Source organism: Equus caballus, chromosome 17, assembly GCF_041296265.1.
Source record: "Equus caballus isolate H_3958 breed thoroughbred chromosome 17, TB-T2T, whole genome shotgun sequence".
Taxonomy (NCBI): Eukaryota; Metazoa; Chordata; class Mammalia; order Perissodactyla; family Equidae; genus Equus; species Equus caballus.
In genome coordinates, this window is record NC_091700.1 from 101,132,403 (window position 1) to 101,159,344 (window position 26,942).

Sequence of the window (26,942 nt, forward strand, 5' to 3'; positions counted from 1 at the left end):
CTTCCTGAAGACAAGGCCTGGTTTTTCACTGTTTTATCCTCATTTCCTAAAAAAAAGGCTTAGGTACACGTGAAAAGGGTTACTAAGCATTCTTCACCGTGGCTACCTGAGTCTCCTTCCAGGTCCTCGTCACCTGCTGGACTTCATCCCGTCAAGACCTCCATACATGGTGTTTACTGCGAGTTTAACATGCAAGTTAGGACAGCAGCTTTTCCTTGGCTCAAACTCCACCGTTGCTGCCTCTAACTCTGAGACCTCAGAGGCTTCTGTAGGGTGTGCTGTCGTGCGCCATCCAGATGCCCCCAGTCCCCAAGACCAAGGCTCTGCCTCCATCAAGACAACTGACCAGCAGCCTCAGCTGCTGAGCATCTCGGAGGGTCAGCCGAGGCCCCGCAGACCTGCACAGTGGTCAAGATACTCCTCTGCCCGATCCTTCTTCCCTCCCATGCTCACAGGACTTTTCTTCCGAGAACACTCCCAATAACCTCTTGCACACAAACCTCTGCTTCAGAGTTTGTGTCCAGGGGAGCCCAGCAGAAGATGGTGGGGCCAGGAGTGTTCCAGGAGCAGCCTGTATGGTGGGGTTGAGCACAGAATGCCAAGTGGCACATCACTGGTGGCACCACAGCCCTGCCAGGCAGTAGTAGCACTGAGCCAGGGTGGAAGCCCAATGAAAGAAACACACTGCTGGGTGCCGCATCCAGGGCATCGGAGTGGCTGGGAAGAGCAGCAACCATCTGCATTACAGAATCAGGCGGCTCTTGCCAAGAACAAGGCAATGAAAAGATCTCCAATTTTTAAAAAAAGTGACAAAAAGAGGGCTTCCTTGGTGCCATATAGACACTCTCCTCTCCTGCAGCCAGAGAACCAAAAAGAGCCGTGGATCAAGACTCAGTCCTAAAGACAGCAGCCCTCAACCCAAGGGAGGCTGCTGCCCAATGGCAGGACCTGGTTGGGAAGAAGGGAGACCCTGAGGCTTCAGGGAGGGTCATCTGATCAATACACTCAAATTCTTGAACCTCAGGTTTCCCTACATCTTCTGGACCCGAAGAGGTGTCCTTCTTCTCCCTGTTGAAGGCAAATGCTCTATCTGTGCTGGAACATGACGCAGAGATGTCTGTATGATGACACGGATTCCCCAGTGATCTGCTCCAGCTCTGCTCCTCCATGACATCAGTGTCACGCAGCTGGAGAAGCTCAGGGTCTGACGAGGAAGGAAGGACCTGTCAGCAAACGAGCGTCAGGACCCAGGAAACATGTACCAGCAGGAGCTGGGAGAGTGCATGCAGAACCAGATCCAGAGGACACTGGATTTGGGGAGGCAGAACACAAAGGTTGATCAGGTTAGGCTTTATTTATATGGGATCATTCAACCATGATAGGGGATTTGCTACTCTGGCAAGTACCCCCATGCCACTAGTATGGGCTTTGGAAGCCTGTAAAAAGCAATGCCCCACACTAAACGAGGTGGAAATGCCAAATGGTCACGGCAGACCAAAGGCTTGGAGAAGTGGCATGGAAGAGTAAACATGCTCCACAGAGCCCAGAGGGCACCCTGTTTGCAAACGTAGTCCGGAGACCCTCAGCTGTAGCTGGCCACTGTGGAACTGGGCTGAGGGTGGAGAAGCCATTCACTGGGCTCCTGACAGCAATGAGGGTGATCGGATGGGGACATAGTGGAGGCCAGGTGGTGACGTTTAGCCATCAGAAGCAAGGTGGTTGCAATTATGGCAACAAGCAGCCCCAGCACCCTGAACTGCAGAGAGCTGTAGAGCAGGCCAGCCGAGCACCATGTGGGGGCAGGACAGAGAGCCTGCCAGCAAGGGTATCACTCAGTTTATACAACCAAAGGAAGTCAAAGATGGGTATTGGGAGGCTGAAGAAAGTGTCCCAATAAAATATCTCAATCCCTTGCCCAGTTTCCATCCCCAGAACCCACTGACTGGAAGAGAGGACCCATTCAAGTGCATGTGTAAGGATTCCCCTAGAACTCCCCCAAGGGGCCTGCACACCTGGACATGTCAAGGCCTCTTAGGCCCAGGGTCTGAGGTGACATTGGTACCCAGGGACCCAAAAGGTCATCATGCCCCTGTCAGAGCGGGACTCGTGAGGCCCAGGAAATAAATGCATCCTGGCCCAGGAGTGGCTCACAGTGGGTCCAGTGTATCCAAGTGCTCACCTCCCATGCCCCCAAAGGAAAACTGGTGTGGACATGTGTGACAGTTGTCAGAATACCCATCTGGGTTCCTTGGTTGTGGGTTAAGAGCCACCCAAGCAGGGAAGGCCGAGAGGCAGCCGAGATGGAAAATCACGAACAGTGATGCATCCTGGGGGAAAGACAGAGATGGAGGCTGCCCTTAAAGACCTAGAGGGTCATTTAACTCACCAGTCCCACCACTGACCCCAGATGGGCTCTGGAGGATGACGGTAGACCACCACAAACTCAACCACACAGGAGCCTCCATTGCACTGCTGTGCCAGGTGTGGTGCCACTGCCAGGCCACATCAGCACAGCCTCTGGCCTGTGGCGTCCGGCCATGGAGCTGACAAATCCACTCTTCTCCATCCCAAGTCAGGAGATTCGGAAGCAGTTTACACCACACATCACAGACTAGCACACTTATGACCTCGCGCCATCGTTGGGCTTTCCTGCCCTCGGTCAGAATATCGTCCAGACAGCTGACTACCTGGGTGTTTGCACAACATTGACTTGGTTTGCTGTACTGATCGGGCCAGATGAGCAAGAAGTTGGCAGTTCATCGGAGGCTTTGATAACACATCAGTGCTCTGAGACACATATGCTCAGAGGGAGGAAACAAATCTATGAAGACTCAGGGCTCCCCCATCAGTGGGCAAGGTGCCTTGTGAGCACGGGCCTCTCTTTCCCTGTGCAGCAGTTTCCAGGACCCCTCCCTCAACACACTCAGCCTCCACAGAGCTGTGCAAGCACTGTGCCTCCTCAGATCCGCATTCTGCACAGAGGAATTGATCATTCATTTTCTGACTTAGAATCTGTTCCCCTAGAGCTGTGATAATAAGAGAGGAAAATATTGAGGGATTAAAGGAGAAGGCGACAATGTCATAGAAAGAACCTCTAATCCCTTCTGTATTATAACTCACTGTTACCTTTTCTCTCTTTGACAGAATTCTCTTCTGCACTCCCCTAAAAGGACGTTTGCAGTCTCAGTGACTCACCTTTGCTGCCGTGCTTCAGTGCCTGGCACATAGTAAAATCTCAACTAGTACCTGTGGAATGAGTGTGGTGGTTTCTCCTGTTGTCTCACAAAAAAGCTAGGAATATAACATTCAATCAGAATTCTGATACAATCTATTCAGACACCTGGGCGTCAAAGAATGGGGCTCTGCAGTGACTGACAGCTTGGAGAGGAAGTGCGCAAAGTCCAGAGAGATGAGTCACAGCACACCCTCGGTAAGCTTTCTGCGTATTAGCTGTTTGGGCTACGCAGAGGGGAGAAGCTGAATAGTGGCCGCATCCACATGAAGCTGCCATTGCTTGTGCACAGGAGGCCCAGTACTCTGGGGGCGAGGGCGCCATGCAGCCACACTCCACCTGTCCACTGAAGGAGGGCGGCGGAAGGCCTCACTGGTGCGCCCATCGCTGGAGGGTGGGGGCTGCACTGCCTCCCTGCTCGCATCCAGCGCAGAGCTGTGTGCTTGGAGACATGAGAGCGCACCATCGCTCTGGCGAAGCTGAGTGCCCCAGTGTCCCCAGTGTCTCTCCCGCTGCGGATGGAGGCCTCGTTCTGAAACCCAGAGAGAAGCTGGGGTGGCCTGGCCCTGGTAGCGGCCTGCAGGAGGCTGCCTGGAAGCGGCTGGGTCTGCAGCCATCTTCCTGAGAGTGGGAAGTAAATTCTGTGTATGAAGCCAGCAAGATCTGGGAACCATTGGCACAGCCCACACCTGTCCTGCCCTCACGATAACCCCGTGGCAGCGTTTGCACTGGTGCTGATTAGCATTGGTGGGTCTGCCAGTTGGAGTCAATGGGCAACGTCGCCCCACACAGCCGATGGTGCTGAGACCTCGACTGCTGATTATGAAGAATTTTCCCTCAAACTATTTGGTTTTTATCATAATAAAGTTTAACTTGTTACTTTTGACAATGTTAAGCCAAATATCAAGGTGCTTTTTGAAGACACTCTTGAAATCAGCAATTGCTAGACTCAGAATCTCTTCTTGGCTATGACAGGAAGCTATATATTTTTTTTTTCTTCTAGAACCTCCATCAAATTATCCAGGAGGCAAAGGAGAGAGGCAGCTGATTCCCGCCACTGGGGCTGGGACTTGCTGTGCGGACTCTGCTCTGACTCTCGATTCTCACGGCACAGGCTCCACGGGAGCAAGGGCCCGGGAGCCGTGGGAAGCCTGCGTGGGACCCGCAGACCCCTGTCCAGGGAACCACGTGACATGCACAGCAGCGGGTCCCGAACTGTCCTCAGCACCATGGCAACCAGGAGCAAGGTTTCTCAGCAGCCTGGGAGGCTGGTCCTTCAGCAAACATCAGACTACAAGACCCACAGAAGAGCAAAGAAACTTCAAAGGGGAAGACATACTTGCGTGCCCAGACCACAACACAAGTATGTTTATTTCTGTTTGTTTCCTTCAAGGTTTTATGAATATTTGTACCCAGTTTTACACAGCGGCCATACAATGTGGGTGACTTACTCTGCCTACCGAGTCATTTGTTTAGCAGACCTGTACTGAGCACCTGGCATGTGTGCCGCACTTGTGAGCTCCTGTGGGAACATCAGAAAAATACAACACACGCGCCCACCCAGGGGTGGCCAGCAAGGAACCAGGGTGCTTGCCACCCCGCAGCTCTCTACCTCCTGTGTGAGCTCAGTTCACAACGGTGCAGCAGCAGAGACAGAGGAGGCCAAGCTGGGCTCCGAGGTGCAGGTGCAATGGCAGCACTGCACGGACACTGAGAGCCCATTTCTGAGGCTTCGGTGGCTCCTCGAGGCTGAAGAGCCACCTGTCACGGCCCCGCCCAGTACTGCCCTCGCCCTTCACGCAGGCTGGGCTGTCATTACTCCCAGCTTCCGGGGTGTGGGTGACACAGAAGGGAGGGAGGGTGGCAGCTGCTGAAGAGGAAATGTGCCAGGTTGTGCCTCAGAGGGGGCCAGCGACAGCATGAGGCAGAGGGCAAAGCTGGGCGCTGGGGCCCACACGGCCCCTGTGGGCATTGACAAATCTCATTTAACCGTATGAAAATGATTGACTGACACTGCTGTTACCACGCCTAGTGTGTGACACACCACTTAAATTAGGTCCTGTTCCTTCCACGTAGTTCCATGTGAACACACTCTTTCCCCCTGATCATCTCTGCGTCTCCATCTGTAACACGGGACGGCGGCTGTGGGGCCCATGAGGGGCGGGCTGTGTGCGGAACAGCAGTCCGGCCAGAGTACAGAGAACCAGAAGCGGTCAGTTCTGGTGGCATTTCACGCTCTGCCCCCAGGGCTTTTCCTCCCACACCCTCTGAGTGACAGCCTGGCCCTGGCTTTCAGTGGGGGAGAACCAGGGAGGCAGACACAGCCCCAGGATCTCAGGATGCCATCAGTGTGGCTCCCTGGCCAGGCCTCCACCCCCCTAAACATGACGTGGTGCTTCTTCAGTCCTTCTCTGGGGTGCTTGCAGGGAGGCCTCGGTGACCTGAGGTGACGGGGGCCCATGTTCACACTGAGATCCCCTCTGGAGGAAGAAATGCCCCCGACGACACCAGGCGCGCAGAACCACCTGTGAGAGAAGCCGCACAGAGGCAGCCTCCACCCCTTCCTTCGACAGGCAGACGCTGAGCACACTCTGCTCAGCAACAGATGGCCACAGGCTCCTGACACACGACCCCGGCCGGCCTCAGGCTGAGAGGAAAGCCTGTCACACACACCGCATGACTCCATTTACACAGCATTCTTAGAACAACAAATTGTAGAGATGGAGAGTGGACGGTGGGGGCCAGGGAAGAGGGGAGGTGGCTGTGGCTGTGACGAGTCCACAGGAGGGCCCCTGTTGGACAGAGATGTTCCATCTTGGCAGTGGTGGTGGCCACACGAATCCATACGTGTGCTAGAATTGCACAGATCAAGACATGCACACGAATGCATGTAGAACCAGTGTGAGCTGAGTGAGATGGGTGGGCTGAGTCTGTGTGGTCTCCCAGCTGTGATCTGATACCACAGTCACCGCAGCCCTGCAAGATGCCACCACTGAAGGACACCGGGTAGAGGGCACACGGCATCTCTGTGTTAGTCCTTATGATTGCATGCAGAACTGCAATTATCTAAAAATAAAAATGTTTTTAAAAGACCGTAGGGTGGACCTGCTGTTCCTGCTGCACCTGCACATGGGCCGCATCCTCTCCTAGGAGGCTGCAATGTGGCTACCCACAGGAAGGGCGCGACCTCGTGTTTACTCACCTTGCCCTTCGAGGAACCAACCCTTGTTGTTGTGAGAGGAAGCTGAGGCCAGAAGAAACCTCAAGGTCCCCCTCGCAAGCACCGTGGAGGACACCCAACCGCAGCCCTGAAGGTGCGACTGGCACCTGCAGCCCCAGGAGCCGCAGGGCAGGCTGGGCCACGCTGGGCCCTCCTCTCCAGCGTCTCCTCCTGACTCTCCTCAGCCTCCAGGCCTCGTGGAGCTGCATCTCCCTCAGGAAGTGGCCCAGCCGAGCTCTCGACTCTGGGACTTTGGTCCTGTTGACAGGGGTGGAGCCCTCCTGACTGCCTCTCAAACCAGCATCGGGCAGAAGAGCAGCTTCCAGCTTCCAGAACGGCTCCAACTTCCTATTAAAAGACCCACAAAAGTAAATACATTTTAGGTCATGACCTGATCCTCACACAAATTTTACAAAACAGTACTCATCCTGACTAGGTGGAATGTGCTGTGATTTTATAGTCTATTCTAGCTTCACTTAAACTAATCTGGTTTATTTGACTTTTAAAATTGGTTTCGGGCCCCTCAGTTACATAGTGAGCCACTAGTGTGCTGGAGGTACTGGCTCACCAGATCCAACCAGTAAATTGTCAGGATTGGTTGTTAACAGAACCATTGTTAAGTTAAATTGTATAAGCTTTCCAAGTTTATGAAATTATAGGGGCCCGTGCTCTTGAGGTTATCAGTGTCTATTGTGTGGCGGAAACACCTTTCAATGACCTGCCCTTTATGTCTCTTCCCAGCTCAGAGCGTCTGCACCACGGGGACCAGCAGCCTCAACACAGCCCCGCTCTCTCCAGCCGGTTGTTAAGCCTTTCCCAGCAGGCAGCTGGTTGCGACCTGCAGTGTGAAATGCCCTGTTCTGGTTGATGCCCCTCACCTGTCTCACCCACCTTTGTCTTTAGGTGAAGAGACTAAAGCGAGGTTGGGGAGAGCCTGGGACCCAGGACGAGTTAGGGTCCAGCTGGGAGAGGTACCCTGTCTTCTGAGTCTGGGTCCAATGCTGTCACACCCACAAAGTGCCCCCTGCCACCTCTCCCTCCCTGGAGGTGAGGACTGTCTGTACATAGCGGGCGTGAGGCTCCAGGGCTGGAGGCAGAACCCTGCCTTCTGGGCTGTGGCCCTCCAGAGATGTGGACATGGGGCAGGCGCCTGCTCCAGGCCCGTTCACTCTCCCGCACAGCCCAGGACCCACGCAGCCCAACGCTGGTCTGCTTGGTCGAGCAACTGGTGCTCAGCTGGGCGGGTCTGGGCCAGGGCAGGCAGGGGCAGGGATCCGGCCAGCTCTGGGGAGCTGTGGGGTCATGGTTTCTGCCCGTTCTGCTGGTGGGCGTGCTTCCCCTACACTCACGCAGGGTACCTTGTGTCGGAGGCAGGGGAAGAGTCGAGGGTGCACGCAGGAACAGGAGCCCTCAGGGCCGTTCCTCCCAGGCCGTCCGGTGGAGCATCTGATGGGAACTGCTTGCAGTCCGTGTGGCCGCACGCAAGGCCCTCGCTTCCTGGACAAAGTGCCTGTGAGCAGCCTTCCAAAGCGCTACTTTCCCAACACCAGTTTCAGTCACTGCGAAGCGACATCACGGGAAGTTCGAGGAAGGCCCGATGCTCCTGCCTCTCTCCGCGCACGCCATCGTCACGTCGTGATGGAGGTGCTGACAACAGGACTCCACCCCTCCCTCCAGAACACCGTGTCCCTCCACATTTCACTGTGTGGGCACGGAGGCCCCGCAGGTTTGCCCTGGGCCATGGGACCGCCCAGCTGGGCCCCGTGGGCTCCTGTGTATGTGAGGGGACCAGGTAAAGGAGGCCACAGTCTCACACCCCATCAGAGCCCCCTGCATCGTTCAGGTCACACGACAGCAGGCACAATTAGGGGCCCTCTTTCCCCTGGAGGAAGCACCGTGCGAGCAGCAATGTGCCCCTAATGAGGACATGGCCCTGACGACGCCAGCACAGACAAGGCCCATCACCCTGTGGTCCAGCCTTCATCTCTGCCTCTCCTACTCGATGGACCGCGGCAGAGACAGCAGCTTCGAGCAGCCTGGGCAGGAGGAGGAAAGGCGGCTGGAGGACCCGTCAGACAGACGGGCCCTGGGCTGAAACGTACTTTGGACTCCCGGCTGGATTATCATCTGCAATTCTAGCTAAACTCTGGCTTATGCGGTCGGAGGGACTCAGAATATAAATTTATGGAGATAAAGTCGCTAACTCCTGGGATGTCCCCTGATCCTACACCCACTCTGAAGCTACCTTTGAAGTAAAGATGTGGAGTCGTAGGAGAGGTCTCCGTCTCATTAAGGTGGTTCTTTAAAACCAGATTTCTATTTCACCAGGCTAGAAGTGTAGGGCCAATCAGAGCGTGGTGAGCAGGACCCACCACCACGGGAATGACCTCTATTCCTTACTCCGCAGGGAGAGCCGCCTTCTGGGACCTGGACTCAGGCATGCGACTGCTCTGCTCACACCCCGGACTGGAGTCGGTCTAAAATCCCAAACCCCACCATGCAAACAAGCCCCTGTGTGATCCAGCTCTGCTATCCTCCGACCTTGCCTCCCACCTGTATGTTTCTCAACCTCCAGGCCCCTGGGCCTCCTTGCTGGTCTCTGCCCTGGATGGTTCTGCCCAGGACACGCACCTGTTGCTCTCTTCTTCCTTTGGGACTTTGCTCCAGTGACGCTTGTCAGGGACGTTTCTCTGAATACCTTACATCAAATAACTGTCCTCCCCTCCTCCCTCACCCTCTGTCTCTTCCCTCTGCTTTGGTCCTCTTCGTAGCATTTATCGCTACCTGACCTGTGCTATGCATAATCAATTGCTAATTGTCTGTCTCTCCTGACTTGGTGGAGTCAAGATACCTATCTAGGACTCTGAACCATAAACAGAACACTCATCTGCATCCAGATGATGCTTGTATAGTTTTTTTCTTTTTCTCAAATCCTTGAGAATCTGCTCCGTGGATCCTACTACGTGCATCTACCTAGTAGTAAGAATGGCAGCGTTGGCGGTGGTGGCCACTGCACCTGCTGTTAGCTGCACCAGGCTGGGACGTCACTCTCCCTCGCTGGACTCTCCCAGCAAGGAGTTACATTCCATACAAGCCCTGCTTCATGTAAGCGCAGAAACAGAGGTTCGGTTACTTTCCCAAAGCCGTACAGCGAGTCTCTGAGCTTTTAAGCAGCAGTTCTTCATTGTAAAAGGAAAAAGTCCAGTCTCCACTGGCACCTTTCCACTCACTCCGAGAATCCAAAGTCAGGCTTTTTGAACCTCGTTCACTGTAGTTTTTAAACTACGGCGAATACAACTCTGAAGACAGAAAGGACTGAAACTCAGGCTGCTGGGTCCTGAGCCCAGCTTCCAGAGTGAGCAACGCCTGCTGGGTCTATAGGCCACCCGGACGGGAGTGAGAGCCTGAGCTGGTGACTCAGCCGTCGCTTCCTTCCTGCTTTTGGAGGAGGGCTTCCCGCAAGGGGCGCAGGGAGGATAGCAGCTCCAGCCGCCTCAGGCCGGTTCCAGAGCCATTGGGCAAGCCCTCCACTCCTGGTCAATGGCCAAGGCCCACTGTGAGCAGAGTGTCCAGGATCCCGGGACTTCCCGTCGGGGGTTGGCAGGTGTTCAGGAGATGGGAAGCCGCCAGCACCATTTCTGAACCAACCCGGTGGGAACCTTCTGGTGGATTTCCCCAAATTCCTTTCCAGCCCTCAACGCTGAGTTTAAAAAGGCAGTTGAGAAGTCCAGGCAGGAAACACACAGATTGATTTTCTTTAACTCTTAAGTGGGTTTAAGGCAGAGAGCTGAGAAAAGTAAGCAGAAGCAACTGCTCGAGCTCAGAACAAGAATCTGGCGTTGACATTTTGTTCCTGGCTCTATCTTGACTTGCTAAGTGTGTGTTAGCGTCGTCTGTGTCTTGGTTTCCCATGAAATAATCAGAAATACAAAGAACGACTGTAGGGTATTTTGAAATCCCGTTTCAAAAGGACAGTGTTTGGTTCTTCTTTTTTGAGACGATCTTGTACTTTCGTTTCATCTTTGTTTTCATTTTTTTGTTCTTCTCTAAACTAAATGCCAGCGTTTAAACTATGTATAAACAGGCACGATTGTGTAATTATCAGCACGAAACTCTCTCAAGATAGACTCAGATATTCAAAGGCTTTTGCACTAACAGAATTGTTTTAAACTCTCGACCATGTTCACAATGCCCTTGAAAGCCTGGCTTTTCTATGAGACTTTCAGAGCTAATTGGCAAGGCCCAGCACAACCCAGGGCACTGGTGAGGATGGCCAGCTATATTTAACTTCCTGGGACGATAGTGAAATGCTTCATTCCTGGCTAAGTTCTGAGACAAGTTACAAGACAATCTATTCAAAACTCTGAGAGGCCCTCGTCACTGCTAATCCCAATGCCCACTTGTCTCCAGAATCTGGGAAACAGCCAGAGTAGCCGAGGTTTCCCAGGGTCAGTGCACAGCAGGCACCGGGTACATTCCATGTGAGGTGGGACTCGCACAGTTTCCATCTGGCTTGATGGGCTGCTGTGACCGACTAGGTTTCCTTCGTTGGCTTGTGGGAGAGGTCGGGGCTCAGGGCCCATGTCGCCTCCATTCTGCTGCCCGCAGCTCATGCTCAGAGTGGCCCCACAACCATTGGTCCTACTGCTTTTGCTAAAGATCCCCAAGACTACAGACAGTCACACATGGGAGTTGCCAAGTCGATACCACGTGGGGCAATTTCTCAGGTAGCAGAAAACTTACACTGTGTGCTTTTTCTTCTAAGGCAACTGTGAAATAATGGGGCTATAACAAAAATTTATAGGGTCACTGTTTTTACTTTGCCTCCAGTTTTCTCCTTAAGAAATAGAAGGAGATTGCAGTTTTGGTTACACACACTCATCACTAAATTGTTGTATTTTCTTCTCAGTCTCGTGAAGGCATCTCATAGACTTTCACCAGGATGGATGATGTTGGCATAGCACCACAAAGCACAGTGAGTGAAAAACGTGATGGAGGAAACAGGTGCTGAATTTCAGAATGTCACCCCTTTTTTTTTCCTCCTCAAAAAATCTGTGCTTACTAGTCTCAGTGTTACTGGAGCACAAGCGAGTATGCTTTCTAATTTCACACGACTGCACCCAACTACTAATTATGCCCATTACCAGTTCTCTTCATCACTGCTGAAGGCATAATTTGACTGCAAGTGCTTTGCAGATAATGACACCTTGTGTTCCAGTAGCTGAGTCAACGCTTGGGTTTCCTCAGATTTCTAACAGGGGTGATTAGCAAGTGCCACCTGCTGGAAATCAGGACGATGTCCCCACGTGCAAGGAGGAGCCAGGAAGGCCCTCTTCAGAGGAGCCCTCACAAAGAGGCCCCTGAGTCTGGGCAGGCCTGGGGCTGAGTCGGACCCCCCTCGCCTGGGGAGCTGGTGGTCAGACCACAGGTCCACTGGCCAGCGGGAGCTGTTCCAGATCTCACCCAGCCGCTGGGTCACACAGGTGACTGCTCAGCTCGAGTCCTCCCTGGGCCCTCACCAACTGGCCTGGACCCCACACCTCCTGGACTGGGGCTCAACCCTCAGCAGCATCGTCATGGCTGAAGGGCCAGTTGAAAGCAGCTGACGGGTCCACTCCCCGAGGCTCTGATTCAGCGGGTCCATGGCAGAATTCACCCAGAATTTGCTTTTCTATCAAATTCCCAAATGATGTTTCCCTGTTGTTCCCGGAATGGAGTCTACCAGAGACGATGGGGTTCTGGGAACATGGCACTTCAGTTCAAAGACGGGGCAAACCGGACAGGTCGTTTCCCTGGGGACTGCACTCTGAGAACCCTGACCTGAAAGATCTACCCCATGATGGAGTCATACTTCTGATACTAATTGTTGAGAATTTTGTATTTTTATTGCAGACTTCCTCCTCTGAGATGTAAATGCACGAGGGAGGTAAGGGAATACCTAAGTCCCAAACACCTAATCTGGATTTGTTTACAAGAAATTTTCTTTTATAAAGAGAAATTTTCAAAGAGGTAGCCATTCAAATAGGAAAAAAAACTTCAAGAGATCATTGTGCATCCGAGCTAGAGGCGAGTTTTATATGTTTCTTTAGGTCTTAGCTCTAAACTTTATAAAAGGTTGTGTTCTTCTCTCATGTCAGTACGCAGAACCGTTTCCACATCCTGATTTTATGCACCAAACAGCTCCAGCTTTGTTCATTAAATTTTTAACAAAACCTCTCAATCAGTTATATAACAGCCCCGCACACCTAGGGCTTAACGTGGCTGCATCATGGTCCTGGTTCTGAGGCTGGCGGGCGGTTGTCCTGGTGGCTGGGGCTGGTAGTCTCACTGGTGTGCATGGAGTGGCCAGTGGCTCCTGCCTCTCGCTCATGTATTCTCAGGCCAGCAAACAGGCTTCTTCACGCGGTGGTGAGATGTGCCCTACAGCAAGAGCAGCAACCCCAAGATCGTGCACTCGTCAAGCATCTGCTCATGTCCCATTGGTCAAACAAGCCAAGTGGCCGTGCCCAGCAACAGCATGCAGAGGGCCCACAGGCTCAGAAGCTTGCCAGCATGCAGGCTGATCAATCTCACTGTTTTTTTCAACAAAATCTCATTGTTTCTGAATTGTCTTTATAGTAACCTGTGAGAAATAGGAACGGCTGACTGGGAGAGCCTCACCAAGTGTCCTGCTGACAAGTCTTCTCAAGCTCCAGATTGTGGGGGCCAGCCGGCTTGCCCAGGGCTGTCCCAGTTCCAGCATCCAAAGAAACCCCTTGGTCCTGGGCAGACTGAGATAGCTGGTCACCCTAGAATCCCCCATGAGATCTGAGACACTGCCACCCATTTCACAGTTGAGGCTGTCATGATTGGGAGCTCACGGCAGCTCCTGGAGGTGAGCTCATTAAGTGGGCAGTGGGGCTGAGTTTTGACACCGGAGTCCAGCCTCTGAGCCACAGCTGCCACACTGCCTCGTTTCGACGGCCGAGGGCACATCTAACTTTGGGGTGGGTGCCATAGTCCTGTCTGAATCACATGCTTCATTTAAAATAATGATCCAAGATTACTTTGGTCTGTGTTGAAAAATAAAATTCAAATTCACCTTCAAGGCAGACCTGCCATATTAAAGGACATTGAAAGCGTGAGCCGGGGCTGTGAGGTGGAAAGACTCTGACAGCAGCGGCGTTGCGCTCATGGTCTCCTACTTGGTGTCGGTGCAGTGTGAACAAAAATGGTCAGGCCACCCTCCCCAGGCACACATCCAGTGCTGCGCCTGCACTCTGCGGGCAGTGGCTGACCACGCGTGCAGGTGCCCTCTGAGGCACTCACACGCGTTGTCACTCAAGTCTATGATCTCGTGAATTAGATGTTGTGGCTGGCATTCTTTTTTACAGGGTTAAGCATCTTGCCCAAGGCGACAGAGCCAGCGAGCGGCAGAAGCACGATGCTCCAGGGTCTGTCGTGATGCTCCAGGGTCCATCTGCCCTGGCAGCTCTTTCAGTCTGAAGCCTCTGGCCCTCAGTTTAGGAAATGTTCCTGTGTTGCTTCTGGGATAATCCCCTTATTTGATTTTATCTAATTCTCTTCCCTGAATGCCTATTAGTGGAGAGCTGGAACTCCCAGTCTGATCTTCTGTCTTTGTCTCAGAATCTTCATCTTCATTCTTTTTTTTTTCTTAAAGATTGGCATCTGAGCTAACAACTGTTACCAATCTTTCTTCCCCCCTGCTTTTTCTCCCCAAATCCCCCCAGTACTAGCTGCATATCCTAGTTGTGGGCCCTTCTAGTCGTGGCATGTGGGATGCCGCCTCGATGTGGCCTGACGAGTGGTGCCATGTCCGCGCCCAGGATTCGAACCGGTGAAACCCTGGGCCGCTGAAGCGGAGTGCGCAAACTTAACCACTCGGCCATGGGGCTGGCCCCATCTTCATTCTTTTTACTCTAGTTTCTTGAATTCTCTTTCCCTCTGTTGAACTTCTTGTTGTTGAACTCCACTGTCTTTATTGTTCTCCAAGAACAGCCTAGTCTTGAAGACACTGATTGGAGGGGCTTCTTATTTTTACGGTTCCCTGGGTCCCTGAATAATCTCTCCCTCAGGTCTTCCTTGGAGGTCTTCCTCCCCAGGGTTCACACGCTCCCCTTCCCCTCCTCCTCCTGCTCATCGGTCCCCGTTTCCATCTCCAGGGAAGGCTGCAGCCTCTTGTCTGCTGCTGGCCCCTCCTGTTCCCTTCAAGGCCCTGGGTGCTCTAGGCCCCTTACATCATTTTAATGAGGGTCTCGGGAGGAGAAAAGATAGAAAGTCAGTTGTGTTTTATTTTTAAGAATTTCTTGTTTTGTTTTTTTCCTATAGGTCACACATGCACCTGGCACAAAATTTAAACAGTACAGGAGGTGGATGAAGACCAGCAGAGCCTTCGCTCACCCCATGCCCTAGCTCAAGTGAGTGTTTAAATGGAGACATCCCAGCACACGCTGCACACGACCCCACTCTGTGTTCTTCCCTGGCGTGCATTTTCATTTTTCTAAATCACCACATATAGAGCTGCCTCGTTCAAACAAAACTGCACAGTTTCCCGTCATCTGGATGTACCAGAATTGACTTGACCACCTTCCTACTGAGGGTTTTTTCTCTTACAAACACCCTCCGTTCGTGCACCTATATTTCTTCCTCCTTGGTGCAAGGCCAGTGCCCATGCCCTGAGCAGCTCGCTCCACGCAGTCGCTCAGGCACTCGGCCCCTGCTTCCTGCTGCGCTCGGATCCTGTCTTGTCCGTGTGGTCACGCTGGGTCCCCACTCAAGGACAGGGTAGGGGAGGGCAATCCACGGGGCACTCTCCACTCCGGTCTGTCCACTCTGCTTCCCATGGTGGCCACAGCCGGCTGCAGGGGAGACGCAGGTGCATTTGCAGGTGCCCGGGGAGGGGAGAAGGGCTGGCACACAGCTCGCAGACCCCTGCACAGAGCTCCCTGTGGTGTTGACCTGCATTTCCTGGTGTCCTGAACCTTTTCATGACTTTAAGGTCAATGTATTTCTTTTGCTGTGAATGTCTGTTCGTCTTTGTTGCTCATTTTTCCATGAGGTCTGTGGTCTTTATACGGGTTTGTTGGTATTCTTATTTACTAAAGAAATTAACCTTTTCTCTAGGACTATAGGTTGCAAATACCCCAGTTTGGTTGTTTTCTCTTCGGATTGTGTTTACATTGTTTTTCTGTTGAAGATGTACTTTATTTTTGTGCACTCAAATTTATTAATCTTTTATTTTCACTTATTTTATTTTATCTCCTGGACTTTTGTGTCATAGTGAGAGAGACCTGCCCCTTATTGAAAATCGCTCATATTTTCATTGCCCACTTCCACTGTCCCCAGTTAGACTCTGGTTTATCTAGAATTTATTTGACTGAAAGGTGTGAGCTGTGGATTCGGTTGATTTCTCAGACGGCGTTGAGTTGTCTCAGCACCACAAGTGGACTAATCTTTTCAAGACGGCCTGAAGTCACTTTTATCTGCAGATTCCGCTGGGAACCTCAGTGAGACGCTGAGCTTTCTAAGATGCTAACTCATCTGCTTCTGGACCAGCACTACCACCACCACCAGGAGGACTTTCAACCAGTATTTGTGTGGCTCTTTTGATTTTTACATGTCTAATAAAAAAATAAGCCGGAAATGTGGATGTTATTTCAGGACCATTTCCCCAGGATGCTTTGCACATCTTTCCATGTAAACCCTCCGAGTCCCTCTGTCTCAGGCCTGTGCCTGCACACCCTCCGAGTCCCTCTGTCTCAGGCCTGTGCCTGCACACCCTCCGAGTCCCTCTGTCTCAGGCCTGTGCCTGCACACCCTCCGAGTCCCTCTGTCTCAGGTCTGTGCCTGCACACCCTCTGATCCCTGTGTCTCAGGTCTCTGCCTTCACACCCTCTGAGTCCCTCTGTCTCAGGCCTGTGCCTGCACACCCTCCGAGTCCCTCTGTCTCAGGCCTGTGCCTGCACGCCCTCCGAGTCCCTGTGTCTCAGGTCTGTGCCTACACACCCTCTGATCCCTGTGTCTCAGGTCTGTGCCTGCACGCCCTCTGATCCCTGTGTCTCAGGTCTCTGCCTTCACACCCTCTGAGTCCCTCTGTCTCAGGCCTGTGCCTGCACACCCTCCGAGTCCCTCTGTCTCAGGCCTGTGCCTGCACGCCCTCCGAGTCCCTGTGTCTCAGGCCTGTGCCTGCACACCCTCCGAGTCCCTCTGTCTCAGGCCTGTGCCTGCACACCCTCCGAGTCCCTCTGTCTCAGGTCTGTGCCTGCACGCCCTCTGATCCCTGTGTCTCAGGTCTCTGCCTTCACACCCTCTGAGTCCCTCTGTCTCAGGCCTGTGCCTGCACACCCTCCGAGTCCCTCTGTCTCAGGCCTGTGCCTGCACGCCCTCCGAGTCCCTGTGTCTCAGGCCTGTGCCTGCACACCCTCCGAGTCCCTCTGTCTCAGGCCTGTGCCTGCACGCCCTCCGAGTCCCTCTGTCTCAGGCCTGTGCCTACACACCCTCCGAGTCCCTCTGTCTCAGGCCTGTGCCTGCACACCCTCTGATCCCTCTGTCTTAGGTCTGTTCCACACACAGGGTGTGCTGCATTTCGCGTTGTCATTCATCCTGACAGTCTCTTTTTTTCATAGGTGAGCTGAGCTGACGTATGGGCATTTACTGATACAAAGTCACAGTTGGTCTTAGTTTTGTTGTCTTATTTCATGTTACAGTTCTGGGTTGTAGTTATTTCTCCTTAAAGAAACTGCTGTGTCTTCCCTCGTGTGCTGTGTGTGTTTCTTAATTTGGAAGCGAGATATTTTGTTTCAGGTGATATTTTTGGTGACAGTTTTCCTTCCCTTCCAGATCACATTTTTCTTTTTCTTCTGCTGTGTGTTTTACTCATTCCTTTCCCTTTATTTCATTTTTGTGGTCTTCCTGTCTCTCTCTATGGATCCTGTGCTCCTTTCTTTCTATTTATGACTAACCCTCAAGTCTGGGGAATCCTCTCCGGACAGCTATGGGAGGAGGGTCACGTGGGGCCCAGGGCCCTGCCCCCTCACCCATCTCCCAGGAGACTGCGGGTGGGAATGAGACCGGGGGTGGGTGTGAGCTGGGGTGGATATGAGGCAGGGTGGGTGTGAGGCGAGGTCTGTCTGAGGCAGGGTGCGCTTGAGGCTGGGGGCATGAGGCCGGGGCATACGTGAAGCAGGAGCAGGTGTGAGGCGGGGTCGGTGTGTATTGGGGATCAGCGTGAGGCAGGGGCTTGCGGGGGGCGTGAGGTGGGGTGCGTGTGAGGTGGGGGGAGGCGTGAGGCGGGGTCAGTGTGTACTGGGGGTGTGCGTGAGGCATGGGTCGTGTGTATTGGGGGTCGGTGTGAGGCTGGAGGAAGCGTGAGGTGGGGTCCGTGTGTATTGGGGGTGCGCACGAGGCGGGGACGTGAGGCGGGGTCGGTGTGATCCTGGAGGAGGCGTGAAGCGGGGTCCGTGTGTACTGGGGGTGCGCGTGAGGTGGGGGTGTGTGCGAGGCAGGGAGCATGAGGAGAGGTCAGTGTGTATTGGGGGTCGTTGTGAGGCTGGGGGAGGCGTGAGGCGGGGTCAGTGTGTATTGGGGGTGCGTGTGAGGTGGGGCACGCGTGTGTCTCCCCCTCTGCCCTGCCAGTGGCCTGTCTGGGCTCAAGCTGTTTCCCTCCTGCCTCTCAGCCCCAGTGCCCACACCCGTGGGTGCGCTTTCCCGGGGCACGTGGCGCTTACCCAGAGGCTTTGACTCCAGCGTCCTGGGGTCTCTGAGTGAGTGTGGGCTCGCCTGTGCTCTGCGGGTGCAGCGCGTTCCCACTGGCGGCAGTCCTGGTGCTCCGTCTCCCTGTGCCCTTCATCTCTAGGTAGGAGGATGCTCTGCAGCCTGAGTAAAACCGCGGCCTCACTAAGGTGCATATCACCACACTGGAAATAGGAAGGGAAGGACAGTCTCTTGCTGACCGAAGGCCGTCCCCACCTGCATGTTTCAGCCCAATGGCTCCACCCGATTGGGAAGAATCGTGCTGACTCCTTGTGCAATTCACTGACGTCTTTTAAAATTAGGTATCACCGCAAATTATTATTCCATGCTCATGGGCAAACGTCACATGTATTAGCGTGTTGTTAACGTGAATGTTTAAGATGCCAGCTGTGCACCATTGGGCACTGTGGTTTTTTTGTAGTTTCCATGTGTTCCAGGACATTCTCTTTAAACAAAATTAAGCACAACACAAGAGGAGCTGCTGGGGTCGAGTGTGGGGGCACTCGTCCACCCTCTGGGCCTCACACCTTCTGGTCCCACCCACCACCCTCTGGGCACAACCCGGTGGAGAAAACATGCCAGGTGTGAACCACGAGCTCGTTCCAAAAGGGTGTCTGTAAGTAGATCTCTCTCTGACAGATGACGACAGAATCCATGGAGGGGGAAGTAGCTCCAATAAGTCCCCGGGTTTAGTGGCGCCTGACGCTGATGTGACTGTGCGGTGGGTGGGTGGGGCACTGATGGAAAAGAAAAGAAATCGAAATTCCAGAGAGAACATGACTGAGTCTCCCCAAGGCCCTGGGCTCTGACCTCCAGCTTCTCTGCATTTTCCCGCAGACGAGCCCATGGTGCAGGCGGTTGGAGATCCTGCAGAGGTTGGGGGAGTGGGCTGGGAACAGCAGTGAGCAAGAGAGATTTCCAAAACCTTAATCAGCGTGGTCTCAGTAAAGCCTGGAGGCTGGCCCCTGACCGGAGAGTCCAGTGAGCGTCAGCTGTCAGGGCACTCGCCCAGCGAGGACACACAGGAAGGAATGGAGGACACCGCAGCCCAACCAGCCCCATGCCCTACTCACCTTCCCAGGCCACAGGGTTAGTGACCCTCAGGAATGGATACCCGTCGCCTGCATCTCACTACCTCTGGGAAACAACAGCTTGTCCTCAACTAAAGACCTGATCAAACCTTCAACTTTCATGAACCAAGATGTCTGTGTGTGTCTGCAGAAGAAGGGGATTGTTACCATGGAAACCCAGCACGGATATTTCACCAAGAAATCACAGACACAGAGGCGTACACAGAGGGGACCGTCGGACCAAGAATCGGAATACATGGGGTCCAGCTGTGCTTCCGCTCCAACTGGGCGAACCTTGTAAGATTGAAACGATTTTTTTTCTACTTATCAGATCTAGGTGCTGTTTTGACAACAATCACTTCTAGTTTTAAAGATTAAGCAACCCAAGGGGCCGGCCCTGTGGCTGAGCAGTTAAAGTTCCACACCCTCCACTTCTGTGGCCGGGTTCACAGATTTGGATCCCGGATTCAGACTTGCTCCACTCATTGGCGGTGCTGTGGAGGCATCCCACGTACAAAGTAGAGGAGGATTGGCACAGATGTTAGCTCAGGGCTTATATTCCTCATTAAAACAAAAGAAGAGGATTGGCAATGCATGTTAACTCAGGGCAAATCTTCCTCCCCAAAAATAAAAAAATTAAGTAACCCAAGAGTGTCTCTGGCCCAAAGGTCAGATGGCTGCAGAATGCTTCTCTGATATTTGAGACTCAGTTTTGTCCTGGGAGAAATATGCTTTAAGAACTCACCAACTTACTATTAGTGAAGTGATAACTAGTAGAAAAGAGGTTACAAGGTCTTAGGGGGGAGATGAGGGCCCTATTTTTCACGTAACCATAGCTTATAACTAGAAACCAACATGATTGGGTCTTGTCTGAGGAACGCGCTATCATTTCCAGATCTGAGCTAAGTGATGGCTGTCCAGTGACCCAGGCTCGACCGAGCGCTCTTACTCTAGGAATTGCAAAGCCCTTTGAAAATTCCTCAGGTGGCAACGTGGACCTAAAGATCTTGCCAATAGCTCTTGGTTTTCCAGTGGTGACATGACATAAGGAAGGGCAGTCAACTGGACACTGCAGGCTGTTCTGTCAAGGAAGGCCGCCACCTCTGTTTTCTCCTGGGAAGATGACATCACCAGTGCGTGAAACTAGGAGGAAACAGACGTCAGTTTACCTTATGGTCCTTGACTCTCCTGGTTAGTATCCGTCCACTCTGGACAGCTCAAGCCAGAAGAGGAATCTATAGGGAGATTCCGGATCTGTCATAAACCCAAAGGAAACCGGGCTTCTTGTGGGTCTGAGCCGGCGCCTGGAAAGCACAGGAGCCCACCTGCCTCTGGCTGCAGCTTCTCAGCGCCTCCCTTCCCGTCCTTCAGTCTCCTCTTCCCTGCCTCTGTGCCCACGAGGTGGAAGGTGCCGCCTCATCTCCCGAGGTTTTGTGGGTGCCTTGGCAGCAGCACAGGTGGAGACAGGCTAGCTGAGTCCAAATATGAACTCCAGTTTCTCAAGAGACCATTTATCGATCCAGTCAGGTGGGCCCAGCCGAGGGCGAGGGTGGGACCTCGTGTGGCAAGAACTTGGCAGCGGGGGGCAGGTCTAGGGAGCTGGGCAGGCACCCCAAAGGTCTCATTTATATAACGCAATGGGAAGAGAGCAGGTGACGAGATCTCTCTGCAGCTCTGGGAAGCCCACGTCCTAAGAGGCCCGGGCCCAGGGAACTGTGTTCCCTCCAGCAGCCCCGTCGACCTCCCCGAGACAGCTTCCTTGCTGAGAGTATGAGACTGGACTGGTGCTAAATCTACCCGTGCCTCTCAGTCACTGCTTTCTGCTTCCACATTGTTCACACAATCGCTTTCACTGATGCAAGTGCTGCTTCATGGGGGAAGGGTGGATGCCAAGCGACTGTGTTGGGGAAGCGGGCGGGGATGGTCTTCGAGGGACAACCAGGACTGGGAGGCTTGCCAGTGTCTTCTGTGGAGGGCGTGGGTGCCATCTGAACTCTACCCCCAGAGTCTGATCCACGTGGGGACCTCCCCTCCCTGCCCCCACTCCCACTGTGAACTCCACTCAGGTGATGCTCACTCGTCACGAAAGGAGTAGTTACATAAACCCAAGTTTAGCCCAAGGGAGGGGGCACGAAAGGGGTGTCATGACAACGTGACTTCATTTGGCAGAATTAGAATCAAAAGGTAAAGTTATGAAAAGGGGAAGTTCAGATCTCTTCAATTTTCCCTGAATCCAAGTTGCTCTAAATTGAATGTGCTTCTCCTGGAGTCTGAACCCTCATCCCTGCAGCTGTTTGTGTCTCAGAGCCTGTGAATCGAGGACAACGGAAGACGACAGCACCCAGCTCCTCCGTCCGTCCTGAGACCCGGGGGCTCTGTTGTGCTCCTCCCTGTGGTCTCACTCGCCTCTGTGACAGGTCTGAGGTGCCGGGTCCCTGCGTCTCCCCTGTGAGGGCGCTGAGGTCCAGATGGGGAGTCACACACCCAGAGACAGAGTCAAGAGGGCGGAGCTGGGGTCCAAGCCTGCGTTCCAGACTCCCAGCCCGGGACTCTGCCGCCTGCCGCCTGCCGCGCTGCGGAGCGAGAGCTCTTCCTGCCGCCAGGTGCCCCGGCACACACTCTGCTTCCATACAATCCCGCCGGTAGAAAGGATGCTGAGCACCAACAAAAAAATAATTTGTTTGGGTCCTGAGTTTATCTTTCCCATCGGTTTTGGTAACTTTGGCCCAAACTCCCAGAAGCATAGTTTGTGTGAGTGGTTTCCCTCTCTGTGGCTTCTGTGAATTTCCAATCTTCCTACCTCCCGGGCCCCTAGTCCCCGCTGCCATGTCTGTAACGCCTCCTCAGTTTAGTCTTGAACTACCAGGCACACACTACAGTTTCCCCCAAGGAAATTCACTTGCAATCTGGTTTTGAGAAGTCAGTAACTTTACTGAGGACTGGGCAGTACACAGCACATGGCCATCCGCCAGCTTCCTGGCTTGCCCCCCGTGTCCTCCGTCTTCTCGACCGCCATCCTCACGGCCCCGTCCACCCGACACAGACCCTTTCAAAGGGTGGACAGACCTTTCACTCCAGCTGCCTTGCTCATGGGCACAGACCCTCAGGCCAATCTGCCCTTCCTGCCTGCCAGGGGTTAGCAATAATAATTAATAATAGTCTCCCTTTCATCATACACTGAAAACAGCTATCTGTTCTGATTTCACAAGGCTGACCTTCCAAAAAATCTCTCTTAAAATTAACCTTGTTGCCATGGCTCAATTTCACCAACTAGACGGATTCGTGCTTCTCAGCTGGGGCCCATCTAGCCCCTACCTCCCCAGGGGCAGTCAGCAACATCTGGGGACATTTGGATGTCGCTCTGGGAGCAGGGGTTACTGCTGGCACTGTGTGTAGAGGCCAGAGTGCTGCGCACCACCCCACAACCACAGGACAGAGAACTGGCTGAGGCTGGAAACCCTGACTGAGGGTCTCTAGTGTTGCCTTGTTGGAAGCTCTTCCGATTAGGCGATAAGCAATCCAATGAGAGCCTGGGAAGGTGGGGAGCGCTGCTCTGACAGATTGCTTTCCGCATAAACTCCGGGGGGATATCTCGCTCTCTGAAACAATGGGGGCTGGGGTGGGCGTGAGGCATCTAGGATGGGACAGACTGAGAAGCTTCTGCACCAGCTGTGCCAGAGCCGAGGCCTCCAGCCACTGAGCTGGGCTGAGAGGAAGCCTCATTCCCAGCCTGCTCCTGTCCCCTGAAAACGTGCAGGGTCAGCGCCCCACGGTGACGAGCCACAGATGAGATGGACCTCCACAGTGGTTCCCGCCCAGGCTGCCAGCCAGCAGGCCGCGCCTCCCCCACGTGGCCTTCACTCCCCTCACGGTTCATCTTCCGACCAGACTGTAGGAGAGGGCATTTGTTTCCATCACATTTTCCCCTTTTTATGAAGGGGAGGATATAGTGCCAAAAATACTCATGAACTGATTCCTCGTTCTTACGATGAGAAAATAGTTTACTCATTTTACAGCTGCGTCTGCATTAAAAGGGCAGCCAGGACGGTGGGGTTGAGCCTGGAGCCTGTCCCTGCCCGGGCTCCTGAAGTGCTGGGCACCTGGAGGCCCCCACAGCACCCATGCAGCTCACAGCACACATGGCCTGTTTAGTTGTGCCCCCCACAGGGCCCGATCTCAAAGGCCCTTGAGACAGAGCCGGCCCAGGGCCCGAGCCACAGCAGAGTCTCCAGGGGTCGGGTCGCACCCCCCCCCACCCCCGGCAGATGGGGCCTGCTGGTCACCCTCCAGTGACTGTTCTCTGCTGACCCCTCTGTTCCACCAGCTCCCCGCTCCCACCCAGGGAATGGCCCTCCCCTACAGGTGACGAGCTTCAGAGACTGCAAGGCTTGAGGACCAAGAACCAGTGAAAACAACAGCTGCTTAAAACAGACAAGGCCAGCCAGGTGGCGCAGTGGTTAAGTGTGCACGTTCCACCTCGGCGGCCCGGGGTTCGCCGGTTCAAACCCCAGGTGCGGACCTGGCACCACTTGGCAAGCCATGCTGTGGTAGGCGTCCCACATATAAAGTAGAGGAAGATGGGCACAGATGTTAGCTCAGGGCCAGGCTTCCTCAAAATAAATAAAAAAATACATAAAACAGACAAACCTCTGAAGGTCCTGCTGCTTCCTACAGCCAGAGAGACACAGGAACGGGGCAGAGACCTGGCAGGACAGGGTGCCTGTCGAATGGACGAGAGCCTCTGCAGGCGGAGCCCCGGCTCTGCATCTCCTCTGGTCACAGCAGACCGTCGCCCTCATCCTCTCTCCACGCGGAGCTGGGAGATCCGGGTGCCACGGCCCTGAGGGGCTGGCTTTGCCCAGGCTTCCAGGAAAAGCCGAGGGAAAATCCAGATCTGCCCTCTACCCGGCCGGCCTGGAGGAGGGGACACACTCGGGGACCCTCCCAGTCAGTCTTCCCGGGAATACTTGGTGGCCCAGAAAGTTCCGGGTTCAGTGGGTTCTCAGTACGTGGTCTCCTGGCCGTGGGTGCAGCAAACAGCCGAGCGCCAGAGAAGAGGGCGCAATTGACAAAACAAAGACACAGCCACAGGACCAGAAGACCCGAGGACTCGGGGCGCACCATCCAGACCCCAGACCCCCAGGAGAGTCTCCTTCATTTTACAAGAGACTCTGTGTCAGGAACGGCTGTGGGGTGCATGTCACTGAGTCTCTCAGCTCCTGGAGACGAGACATGGTGCCAGGGAGGGGTGTGAGCTGGAAATGTGGGATCAAGGCCTCGTTTGCACATCAAATACATTTTTAAAAAACTAACCACACAAATATGATAAAATCCATTTAAAAAAATAAAAATCACTTCATTCCATTTAAACAATTAAAAACAAATTCTCCAGGATGTCTTCTGTGAACAACCCTGATTCCTACCTGTTACAAGAGGAGCAGTTTTGCGTCTGCCTTATTGTGTCATAGTCCTTCCAGTCCTGCTGATGTCAGCTGCACTGTTCTGTCGCACGAAGGTGTATAGAGAGCTTCCCACAGCGGACACAGCAGGTGTATCTCTCCACCCGCGGAGAAGTGAGGAACTCCAACACTCCTCCTTAGTGTGCAGAGCCGCTCCTCTCTTCTGGATTAATTCCCCAAGAGCATCTCCAAGTGGGATTCACAGAGCGAAGTGAGTCTCTTCAGGACTGACATTCTGGAGACAAGGTCAATCAAGTCACTAAGGTGACTTTGACACCAGTGTTCACGGCCGCAGCTGCAAGGCCTTCTCTCCAAAAGACCCAACAACAGATCCAGTCGACGCAAAGAGGCCCTGAGAGGTTCCCAGGGAGGCCCCTGTCGTGTTCCTGAGCTTCGTTCCAAATATAGGGATTCGGAGTTATTTTTGGTTGTTAATTCCTGGCTCAGTCCACTAGCCACATGCTCTGTGTGGCTGCTGTCCATTTATAGCACGGCATACAGTCAAAACCAGAAATTGAAGAAATATTCCTTCTGTGTTGAAAATTTCTGAGGTTCCCTATACCTGCAGAGATATCCAATTGCATTATTGTGTTCCTTCAAACATAGTAACTGTAATTGTCTGATAATCGACTTCTCCAGATCTCAGAGTCTGTCCTGTTCCACATCTCTTGATCTCAGGGTCTGTCCCATCATCCACGTCTCCTGATCTCAGGATCTGTCATCTCCCTGAATCTCCCCTCAAGTTTTGCCAGTTCTGTCCTCGTTGATTCGCTTTTCAAGTGCTCAGACACAGGAGACAGTGGGTGGTCGATGCCTTTGGAGGGAGGGCTGTCTCTTCCTTCCACATCCGTGGCATCATCTGTGCAGTGCGTCCCTAGCAGTTTGACTGTCTGAGTGGTTGTGGCTACCGGGGAATGTGAACTTGAACTGCGGCCACTCTCCCTGTTTTGCCCCTGCTCTGCAGTGACCCCACAGCTGCTTTGGGGGCACAATTCTTCCTTTTCTCTTTTATGAAGGGAAAGAGTCGCCCTGAGCTAACATGTGTTGCCAATCTTCCTCTTTTTTCTTCCTCTCCAAAGCCCCAGTGCAAGGTTGTATATCCTACTGTAAGTCGTTCTAGTTCTTCTACATGAGCCGCCGCCACAGCGTGGCTACCGACAGATGGGTGATGTGGTTCTGCACCCGGGGATGGAACCCAGGCCTTGGAATCCGCTGAAGCGATGAGAGCTGAACTTTAACCCCCAGGCCCTCAGAGCTGGCTCAGGATTCTTCCTGATTCGCCTTTTCCTGAGGGAGCAGCCTCCTGTCAGCCTGCCCAGCCGTCTGTCTCATCACAAAGACCTCACCCTCTGGGGACAGGAGCGCCTGCAGGAGGAGCCCCGTGAGCTGACTCAGCACTCTGATCTCTTTGGCCACACCCTGCACCAGCGCCCTGATGTGTTTAAGGCAAGTCCAGGATTTTTGGTGTTTTCAGTGGGAGGAGAAAGCCAGACCCTCGCTGGGAGGGGGTGGTCCTGTAGTTCAGGCTCTCAAGGGACCCCCTCTGGAGGGCACTGGAGATACTTCACTTTTTCTGTGAATCAATGTTTGTGAGCACATTTGTCCTCCAAATCTGAATGAATCTGAAGTAACTTGAGATTCTTTTTAAACTATTCTGTCCTGCAGAGCAAGAGTGAGATCCATTGCTTTGCTCTGATCTCATTGCTCTGCTTTGATCTCATTGCTCCTGTGGGATGGCAGAGGAACACAAAAACCAAACTGGAACTTAAAGTTACGGTCGCAAGACACAGAAAAAGAATTGTGAGTATTAAGGATTTAATTAATATGTACTATATCACAAATGCTTTATATACGATGTAACAATCAATTATATGTATTGTCCTTCACGTATTCAGGGTGTCTCTTCGTAACATTTCAAGGCATTTCTAATAAACTCAATAGCTGAGTCAATATCCAGCCAAAACACTGATTAAGGTTGGAGCTGAACATACAGATATTATTTGAATAATCAAATCAAAAATAGGCTTTGGTGTTTATTTCTACAGAGTATGAGTAGAAACTGCGTAATAGTAAACATTCAAACCAGCCCAATATAAAAAAAAATCTCTCCTTAAAAGTTCACAAAAAAGGGGCCAACACAGTGGCTGAGAGGTTGGGTTCACACACTCTGCTTCAGCGGCCTGGGGTTTGCAGGTTTGGATCCTGGGCAC

General features: G+C 53.2%; 3 long non-coding RNA genes across 5 annotated transcripts; 2 read left to right on the forward strand and 1 right to left on the reverse strand.

Moving 5' to 3' along the window:
* Positions 1-5: 5 nt before the first annotated feature.
* On the reverse strand, positions 6-25,479 carry LOC138918424 (uncharacterized). 2 transcript variants are annotated; one of them, XR_011427847.1, is made up of 3 exons: positions 24,697-25,479; positions 6,435-6,800; positions 6-1,204 (listed from the first exon to the last, which is right to left on the reverse strand). It is a non-coding gene; the product is annotated as an uncharacterized lncRNA (long non-coding RNA). The 2 variants fall into 2 exon arrangements; XR_011427848.1 differs by having other exon boundaries at positions 6-1,307.
* On the forward strand, positions 1,207-6,324 carry LOC106781892 (uncharacterized). Its single transcript, XR_001378686.3, has 3 exons — positions 1,207-1,343; positions 3,145-3,430; positions 4,236-6,324. It is a non-coding gene; the product is annotated as an uncharacterized lncRNA (long non-coding RNA).
* On the forward strand, positions 13,071-16,095 carry LOC138918425 (uncharacterized). 2 transcript variants are annotated; one of them, XR_011427850.1, is made up of 3 exons: positions 13,071-13,326; positions 14,781-14,869; positions 15,941-16,095. It is a non-coding gene; the product is annotated as an uncharacterized lncRNA (long non-coding RNA). The 2 variants fall into 2 exon arrangements; XR_011427849.1 differs by lacking the exon at positions 13,071-13,326 and having other exon boundaries at positions 14,773-14,869; positions 15,867-16,095.
* Positions 25,480-26,942: the final 1,463 nt, after the last annotated feature.